Below are 8,214 nucleotides of genomic sequence, written 5' to 3' on the forward strand. Positions count from 1 at the left end.
GTAGTAACTGCCCACAGCTGTTCTGCACAGAAATCTAAGGCTTCTTTCTAGAAGGTCCACAATGTGGATGTGGAATCCAAACTAGATGAAGGCGTTATTAATGTGTTCAGAAACCTCCATCTTCCCCAGCTTATACTGAAATTATTAAACTTATGAGAAAGAAAGTGAAATTGGCAGATCCAGTTTTTAAGACAGTCACTCACTCCCAAGATTCCTTCTTGGTCCCTTGTAAAAAATAATCCATGTTTCTGACATCTTGGTTTGTTCATTTCCCCCCCCCCCCCCTTTTCACAGCCAAATGGGCTCTAAATATATAAAGAGAATTTGGGCTGCATATAACACCAGCTCTGAAATTCATGAATCCTCTGTCCTCTAGCAAATGCGCAGAAGGACTTTATGGAATATTTGTAGGATACCTCGAAATCATGCTGGTGAGATTTGTAGCTTGCAAGTGACAAGCATGCTTTAAACTTTCACTTCATAAAATAGTGCCTTTGCCGATACATATCACATGGCATCAGCCCTGACCTGTTACTGTGTGTTTGCATTCACAGGGCAAACTTATCTGTAGCTCCTGATCACATGGCAGCCACAGGACTCTTCAAGTGGAAAACATCACTGTTGTGCCAGTTGCAAGGTTGTCCGTCACGTGGCGTCACAGTCCCTCCTCTCCCCATCCCCTTCATCTTTGTGAATCCCAAGCAACCTGAATCAGGTTTGGGGTTTTTCTTCCTAATTAAAACTTGTATCACATTACCACTGCTCCACAATTGTGTTTTTAAAAAATCACATGATTGGAAATATGTGCAATAATGGCTGCACACTAAACTGGGATGTTAGCATTTTCATTAATTTCTATGGCAACAGTGAGAATGAAGTTCATGTGATAAAATCCTGAGTCTTTGGACATTTCTCAACTGATAGCAAAATCTTCTAATTTGAAAAAAAAAATTAAAAGGAAAGAAACAAAAGAAAGAAAGAAAGAAAGGTGGAAAAGGAAATAAATGCATGTCCATCTTTAAGAAATTCAGGGATTCCAGTCACATAGATTTTCATATTCTGTCTTTCCACCACTTTATTTTTCTTTTTGTCAGGGGAGAATATTTAGCAACATGAATGTGGTAGAATTTTAAAAGGGGTTTATACTCAGTTATGCCAGTGCTAAGCAATCTGCGGGGGTGAGTGTCCATCATAGAGACTAGATATGTCAATTTCACTTCCTTTCACATAAGTTTTTTTTAAATAAATTTTATTGATACTTAAAACTCATACTAACAACCGTAACAATCATACAACATACAAATATACAATATACAATTTACATACGTACAAATTTCCAACAAATCAGCAACCACCAATTTAAGCAACCATTTCTTCACAACATTCCTCTACACTTTCACATAAGTTTAATATTTCAAACAAAATTGTACATATTCTTCATGTTAAATGTTTTACTCTGTGAATTCCACAGTGATCTAATCTGATTAAAGTTCAAAGCAAACTGACTTCTCCCCATCCTGAGTATGATAATCTACAGACAGTTTGTTAGATGCTCAAGGCATCCCTATGGCTGCATCTGCACTGCAGAAATAATGCAGTTTGACACTGCTTTACATGCCATGATTCAATGCTAGGGAATTCTGGGATTTGTAGCCTTCTTTATCAGAGAGCTTTGGTGCCACAACAAACTACCAATCCCAGAATGCCATGACATTGAGCCATGGCAGTTAAACTAATATGAAACTGCATTATTTCTGCAGTGTGGATAGAGCCCATTTTATTTCAAGTCTTATCTTATGTTATAAGAAGGAAAGAAGCCAGGCTTAATGATGGCAATTAAAACAAACCTTAATAATTGTGTCTTGAATGTAGGTGGTGATAGTCTTTGATTTTCCAAGTACCCTGGTTCAGCAAATTATGCTGCATCATCACATCGCTACCCAGACATCAACTAACAAAGTTGATCAGTCTATGCTGCTACAGATGAGACTGAAGTTATTAAAAAACGGAAAGAACTGCTGCAAATTATATTTAGGCAAATACTACCACATGGTCTGGGCTAGTTTCCATCTGTCCCTAATAATTGGGGACACTCCTTGTTTTCCAAGTACCTCCTCCACCCTCATGCTTTCTCCAACTAAATGCCTTGCAGAAATGTTGGCCAACACTCAGTGCATTTGAGAAGCCCTGGGAAAATGCCAGAAAAAGGGACTTGTTTAAAAAAAATTTTAATGGGAATGAGAGAAACCAAAAAGCCACAGGTGAAATGATACCTAATTCTCCAAAAGGACTGCCATTTGTTTGTTGTTGTTGTTGTTTTAGTATGAATTTACTTTTCTTTTGCTAATGGAGCTGAAATTTTGTTACCTGTATTTTCTTATCCTTTGTAGACTTTATGTTTAATTTGACTTATGTTAAGACTTGAACATCTTCACCTTTATGTTAAGACTTTAACATCTTCACCTTTTTCCTCCTATATGATTTGTATCATCTTTTGTGTGATGAAGAAGTCAGTGGAGCTTCAAAGCTTGCGTGATCCATTTTTTGTATTTTCTTTGGCCAATAAAGATATCGCTCTTGGTGGGTTTTGGATTTTGTTGCATTTTGCTATTTGTCCAGCACACCACTACCCTTGAAAATATGCTATCAAATAATTTCTGAAAAGCTTTAACTTTGTTACAAATCTTTCAAATCTTACAAGCTTTGACTCCATTATAAGGAGAGCTAACTGCAATAGCACCCCTCCTAGACAAACATCTGGGATACTGATCTCTCCAGGGCTATACACAGTATCGCTCCCAAGCGTCCTCTCAGGCCCGCTCCAAAAAAAGCCCTGGTACACGGAAGATCTCAGGGCAAGGAAGCGAGTTCTGCGACGACTAGAGCGCAAATGGAGAAGACACCAGGACTTAGCCGACAAGGCACTCCTAGACTCTCTTTTGGAGGCCTATGGAGTGGCGATAAGCGCAGCAAAGAACTCGTTCTTTGCTCCGCGTATCACGTCCACGGAGTCGCGTCCAACAGAGCTGTTCAGGGTAGTGACCCTCCTCCCTGAACTCTATTCTGGAACCATCCAAAGCCTGCTGTGGCGAATTTAACAACTTCTTCATGGATAAAAACTCTCGGATAAGAGCTGAGTTCGACGCCAGTATTTCTACAGGATCCAGAATAGAGGTCTCCTGAGCTTCTGTGGACTCTATTGTACTGGATCAGTTTGAGTCCGTGAGTACTGAGGAAGTGGACAAGATCCTTAGAAGTGTTAGGAAGACAACCTGCTCTCTCGATCCCTGTCCCTCTTGGCTAGCAGCTCAGGGGGGTGCGACCGTAACTAATATGTTGCGTCGCATAATTAATTCATCCTTTAGGGAAGGGCGCTTTCCATCCAGCTTAAAATTGGCCATCGTAAAACCGCTGATAAAAAAGCCCTCCCTAGACCCCCTGATTCATAACAATTATCAGCCTATTTCACTGCTGCCTTTTTTGGGGAAGGTGATCGAGAGGGCGGTTGCCATTCAGCTTCAATCGGTCTTGGATGATACTGATTTTCTAGACCCATTTTAAACTGGCTTCCGGGCAGGCTATGGAGTTGAGACTGCCATGGTCGCCTTGGTCGATGATCTCCGTCTGGGCATCGACAGGGGTAGCCTGTCCCTGTTAGTGCTCTTAGACAGTCTCAGCGGCTTTCGATACCATTGACCATGGAACGCCTGAGGGAGTTGGGAATTGGGGGCACTGCGCTCCAGTGGTTCCGTTCCTACCTCTCGGACAGATTCCAGATGGTGCAGCTGGGGGACGTTTGCTCTGATAAGAGGGCCCTTACATCTGGTGTCCCTCAAGGAGCCATTCTGTCCCCCATGCTATTTAACATTTACATGAAACCGCTGGGAGAGATCATCCGGAGACACGGGGCATGGTGTTATCAGTACGCTGATGACACCCAAATATGTTTCTCTGTGTCTTCGACTGATGCAGTGACCAGGGATGGCATCTCTCCTCTAGATGCCTGTCTGGAGTCAGTAATGGGCTGGATGAGGGAAAACACTCAGACTGAATCCAGAGAAAATGGAAGTACTCATGATAGGTTTCCTGGGCCCAGGAAAGGTAATTTGCCCACCTGTCCTGAATGGGGTCATGCTTCCCCTGAAGGACTCTGTTCACAGTCTGGGGGTGCTCCTGGACTCGTCACTCCACCTTACATCTCAGGTGGCTGCGGCAGTCAGGAGTACTTGTTATCAGCTTCGGCTGATACGCCAGCTGATACGCCAGCTGCGACCCTACCTGGTCCGGGGGGACCTTGAAACAGTGGTACATGCTCTGGTAACCTCTCGGTTGGATTTCTGTAACGCGGTCTACATGGGACAATCCTTGTACCAAACCCGGAAGCTTCAATTAGTGCAGAATATGGCAGCCAGGCTGGTCACTGGATGTTCCAGGACCAGCCATATAACACCTGTCTTGCAAGATCTACATTGTGAACCTATTCTCTTCCGGGCGCAATACAAGGTGTTGGTTATAACCTATAAAGCCCTAAATGGCTTGGGCCCAGGGTACTTGGAGGACCGCCTCTCCCCATATAATCCACCCCGCACACTCAGGTCGGTCGGGAAGCAACTCTTGAGGGTTCCAGATACTAAACACTCTACGACTGCACAGAGGGCATTCTCCATCTTGGCCCCGCAGCTTTGGAACTCTCTTACCGACGAGCTCCGCTCGACCACCTCCCTAGACCTATTTAGGAAGAGATTAAAAACCTTTCTCTTCCAACAAGCTTTCCCCCAGACGTTGTAATGTCTCTTCTCCCTCCCTCCATTGCATTTGCACTCAGCTAGTTTTTGTATGGCTTTGTACTATGTTTTTTATCTTTTTATTGTTTTTATATCTTGCATTTTTATCTGTATATTGTTCATTTTATTGTTATGTAACCCGCCTTGATCTCCAAGGAAAGGCGGGATATAAATAAATGATTTATTTATTATTTATTATAGAGGAAGCATCACTGTCTGTACCAAACATGACTGGACATGACATCATGTCACCTCCACTTTCATTTTTGGCTAATTTCACACCTTCTGAGTCCCTTGTGGCAGCCACTTCCCAGGCTTCTGAAGGCTTCTGGGATACCTTCAGAGTCCTGTGTGGCAGCTGACACCCAGGACAGTGAAGGTCTGGGGAGGTGCCTTCACAATCCCACACGGCAGCTGCCACCAAGGGTCCTGAAGGCCCCTAAAGTCCTTGGGGAGTCCCATATCGCAGCTGACACCCAAGACACTGGGTTGGGTGTGCCATCAGAGTTACACGTGGCATCTGCCACCCTGGTCCCTGATGGCCTGGGAGGGATGCCTTCGGAGACCTATGCAGCAGCCACCACCTGGAATCCTGAAGGACTGAGAAGGGTGCCTTTGGAGTCCTGTGTAGCAGTTGCCACCAGGGACCCTGAAGACCTTGGAGGAGTGTCTTCAAAGACCTATGCAACAGCTGCCTCCCAGGACCTTAAAGGCCTTGGAGAGGGTCCCATTGGAGTTCTTTATCGCAGACACTACTTGGGGCTCTGAAGTCCTAGCGGGTGCCTTTGGACTGCTGTGTGGCAGCTACCACCTGGGACTCAGAAGGCCTTGGGGGGTGCCTTTGATTTCCACATGGCAGCTGCCACCTGTAGTCCTGAAAACCTTGGGGGAGTGCCATTGGAGTCATGCACAGCAACTACCACCCAGGACATTTAACACCTGGGATTGTCTTCAGAGCTAGCCATCACATGGTACTCCAAGAGCTTGGGGGAATGACAGTGCCCTCGCAGATCAGTGTAGCAGTTGCCATGTGGGACTCTGAGGACCTGGGGGGTTTGAGGCCTGGCCAAGTGGGGGAGAAGGGCAAGGCAGTTTGCCCTTCCACCTGCCGAGACTGACACCAATCCCAGTGATGCCACTGCTCCACAGCCCAGCTTTCTCCCGAAATCCAGAAATGTTGGACAAAACTCAGTGCACTTGGGAAGCCATGGGAGAAACACCAGAAAAGAAGGGGGGAGTTTTAATGGGAATAAGAGAACCCTGAGAAGAAATACTGGACCTGATCCCCTTCCTCACCAGTATTCCCTTCTCCTTTTGTGCCTTGTGTCTTTGTAGACTGTAAGCCTGAGGCAGGAAACTGTCTAATTAAAAAGATTGTATGTATAAAGCTGTATAAATTTACAATGCTGTATAAATAAAGCTTAAGTAATGAGAAGCTACAGGTGAAATCATATTTAATTCTACAACAAGACTGCCACTTTTTTATTTTTAGTGTGAAGTTACTTTTGAGTTGGTAATGAAGCTGAAATTTTATTATTATTTCTTGATCTTCATCTTTTCATGCCCAAGAACCCCTCTCCTTCCATTGACAGAATCAGTAATAGTTGCCACGTTTGGTAACTTCAGTCAAAAGTTCTCAAAGAAACATTTTAGATGAAAGCAAGGGATTTTCATGGGAGCCTAAATACCCTAGAGCAGAGATGGCAAACCTTTTAGAGACTGAGTGCCCAAATTCAGTGACGTTCCTGCACCGCGTGTCACCCGGTGGTTGTGACGGTGGCAGGACGTCGGTGGGAGGGACTTCTGGGGCCAAGACTTCTGCCTTCTGGGGGTGGCACTTCCATGTGAAGAACTTCCACCTTTCAGGGGCAGGACTTCTGGGGGCCGAGATCTCCGAGGGAAAACTCAAGGCAAACTCTCTCAGCTTCAGGCTAGCAATTGCAACCTCTCCTCAGATGAAACCTGCCAAGAAAGCTCCATAATAGTTTCACCTTAGGGCCACCATAAGTTGAAAACGACTTGAAGGCACCACACACACTTTGTGGTCTTTCAGCCTCAAGGGATGGCAAGGGCAACCCCCCTTGGACCCCCCCATCCCATCCTGTGCCTTTAACTGACTCCCAGAACTAGTTAAAGGCATGGGAGGGTGGAACAGGCATGCTCCTGCTCCGCTTCTTCCACCACCCTCCCCTTTCTTTCTTTCCTATATCCAGTTTTACAACCACTATTATCAGCAGAAGCCATGATCTTTACCCACAATGCCTCACTAGGAAAACAGGAATATTCTGTAATTTTGAAAGCACTGCTAAGGGGGGGGAAAGCATCAGTCAGACCACTAGTAGCCCCTCAAGCAGCCAGATGAGTAACAGGAAATAATATTTCAGCGTTTCATACACGCTGAAACCCACCTTTCCACCCATGGATTCTGCAAAACATATACACACACATTCAATCGGACAGCTACAAAATAAAACACCAGACAATTGAAATGCTGTGCATAGTTTATATATTTAGCAGTAATTGGTAAGATAGACATGGCTGGATTAGTTAAAGGGAAGTCAGAATGATGGCTCAGGGGATTTTTCCCCCCTTCTGTTTTTCACTTTAAGCTTCAAATAAAAACAAAGAAAGTACACAATCAGAAAAGCAACAAGTGAATCAAAGTTAATCAAAATGACCTCATAGGTTTATGAGATACATTTTCCATTGATGGGTCAGAGCTGGCTAAGTTTTTCTCACAAGAGGCACATGAGCACAGCATTTACAACCTTGCCACTGAGACCTGACCTTTGTTAAAATGTGCAGGCTCTCCATGTGAACCACTGACCACAACGGAGACCCAGAAAGTACAGAAGTGGAGCAGCAAAACAAAAATGGGAATGGAAAGTTAGACAAATTGACTCCACAGATTTACAAACCAAAGCTAAATTTTCTATAGATGAGGGATAAGAGATGGCTTCAATATTCTCATATCGGGAATGTCGAGCACAGTAATATATGCATCTTAGATCTGACCTTCATCGTAGTGTACAGGCTTCCCACCTCTACAAGCAATAACAATATATCTATTTGACTTGTTCTCTCTGTATTTACAAGGTGGACGGGTAGAGCCTCCACTGAGCTTGCAGGTGGTGACAGAGAACTGCTTATTGCTACGCCTCAAATTGTTGCCGTAAGGCTTCCCTCCCTTGCCGCACACGTCGTTGATATCCTTCTTAGTGCCATGGATGAAGGAGTTCACAGACTTGCACTGAGGTTTGGTCATCCCACGTCTTTGCATCATGGTATCACAATAACGTTTTCCAACGTTGCTCTTGGGGTTGTCCTCATGCTGCCTTCTGAATGTCGGATAGTCAGCAGCATAGGTTTCAACTATGAACACAACCATCAGGAATCCAAAGAGAATGGGTCCACATCCCTTGAAATTCAT

At 44.4% G+C, this 8,214-nt stretch overlaps 1 pseudogene; it reads right to left on the bottom strand.

Annotated features, from left to right (window-relative positions):
• Window positions 1-7,788: 7,788 nt before the first annotated feature.
• Window positions 7,789-8,214, bottom strand: LOC149303921 (ribonuclease pseudogene; annotated as a pseudogene).

The sequence above is a fragment of the Sceloporus occidentalis genome, unplaced genomic scaffold, assembly GCF_023333645.1.
Source record: "Sceloporus occidentalis isolate IW3139 unplaced genomic scaffold, rSceOcc1.0.p SCAF_14, whole genome shotgun sequence".
Lineage (NCBI taxonomy): Eukaryota > Metazoa > Chordata > Lepidosauria > Squamata > Phrynosomatidae > Sceloporus > Sceloporus occidentalis.